Genomic DNA, 2,140 nt, shown 5'->3' with positions numbered 1-2,140 from the left:
GATATGGTACTTATTCTTGATTGTGACTTTGTTCAACTGCCGATAGTCAATGCACATTCTGAGAGAACCATCTTTCTTTTTCACGAACAACACTGGTGCACCCCATGGAGAAGTATTGGGTCTGATGAAGCCCTTATCTTGAAGGTATTTTAACTGCTCTTTCAATTCCTTAAGCTTAGTTGGAGCCACTCTGTAAGGAGGTATAGAAATATGTTGGGTATCTGGAAGGAGATCAATTCCGAAGTCGATTTCCCTTTCGGGAGGAACTCTGGGAATATCTTCTGGAAACACTTCTGGAAACTCATTAACTACTGGAATTGACTCAAGAGTTGGGGTTTCGGAGCTTAAATCCTTAACCCGAACAAGATGATAGACACAACCCTTAGAAATCATCTTTATGGCGTTAAGGTAAGAAATGAATCGACCCATAGGCACTGAGCTACTACCTTTCCATTCTAAGATTGGATCGTCTGGAAACTGAAAACGAAAGATCCTAGTTCTACAATCGACTGAGGCATAACATGAATGTAACCAATCCATGCCTAGAATGACATAGAATGACATCGAAGTCTAGCATTTCTAACTCTACAAGATCTGCTGAGGTGACTTTATGGGAGACAGTGACAGGTCAATTTCTGTATACCCGTCTAGCTTTAACTGGGTCACCAACTAGAGTAGAGACTGAGAAGGGTTCTGAAAGAGTTTCTGGACTGACACCGAAGTTTACTGCTATATATGAAGTTACAAAGGAAAGACTAGCCCCTGGATCTAACAAAGCATAAACATCTAAATGAAAGACTCGTAACGTACCAGTGACCACATCAGGAGAATCTTTTTGGTCCTGGTGATCCTGAAGAGTATACAACCTGTTATGGCACTGACCGCCACCTCCTGCTAAGTCGGGTGACCTGCTGGGGCTGCTGAAGTGGTAGACTGAGCTCTACCATTGTTACCTCTTTGTCCCTATTTAGAAGAAGGGCAATCCCTCAACCTATGGCCAGACTGGCCACATCCAAAACACCCTTCTTTCCCTGCAAGACACTCACTCGGATGGTTCTTACCACTCTTAGGACAAGTTGGGTAGGTGCTAGTACCTGAAACATTCCCCTGAGACTTAGAGCTTGATGCCCTACCTTTCTGGATGGAGCACTAGCTGATGAAGGTGCTGAATCTTAAGATTTTTGCTAGAACTGAGAGCGATTTCCACCACCCAATTTATGCTGAGAGTAATCATAGTTACCCGTCCTAGCCTTCTTATTGTCCTTAGCCTGTTCCCTAAGCTTGTCTCCCTCAAACTGCTGAGCATGAGTCATAAGCCTAGAGATATTCATATCTTCTAGCAACATAACGGACCAGTTGAAGTCCACGGATATGTCCATGATTTTTGGGACGGTGGAGATCCCCGACATGCCAGCTGATACAGATATGCCTCCGGCTACCACTGGAGATGAGGTTCAAGTTAAGGAGGTGGCTGCTCCTAAGTCTGAAGCTGAGACTAATGAGGAGCAACTTGGTGTTGATGAAGAGACGTCTTATGAAAGCCTTACGGAGATTCATGAGGCGATGATAGATTCAGTCGTGCAGATTTAATTGGCTGACACCACCATGGCTGGATCTAGTATTACTGATACCCCGAGCACTAATGCCCAAGATCAGAGTGTTGCACCTGGAAGTGATGCCCCGACAAATGGAGCGACTGTGTAGACATGACCCTTCTTTACCTCCCTCACTGTCTTTTTATTGACTTTCTAGTATTTTGTTGCATTTGAGGACAAATTGCTTTTTATTTGTGGTGGAGTGAGGTATTTCCATACCTACCTCTTGTGATTATATTTTTTGTGTTTGAATTGTGTTTTGACACTGTTTTGTGGATGTTGAGCTTGTGGCTCTTTGTTTTAAATACAAATGGTTTTTGACCCTTCTAAAAAAATTTGCCACCTCTTGTTATGTTTAATCGAACAAAAATGAATGTGCGGCTACGGTGAGGCCAAATGAAGTTGCATAGATAATATGTGAACTTTTTGCATCTCGTTGTGACTAGTCAGGTATCGAATGAGTCTCTTATGATGAACATTGCACACTAGCGAAAGTGTGGAGTCTTGTTTGATATTAGTGTCAATGCCTTGTGTGATGAGCTTAC

This window comes from Solanum tuberosum, unplaced genomic scaffold (genome assembly GCF_000226075.1).
Source record: "Solanum tuberosum cultivar DM 1-3 516 R44 unplaced genomic scaffold, SolTub_3.0 scf00003, whole genome shotgun sequence".
Taxonomy (NCBI): domain Eukaryota; kingdom Viridiplantae; phylum Streptophyta; class Magnoliopsida; order Solanales; family Solanaceae; genus Solanum; species Solanum tuberosum.
Note: the sequence above shows the minus strand (reverse complement) of the source record.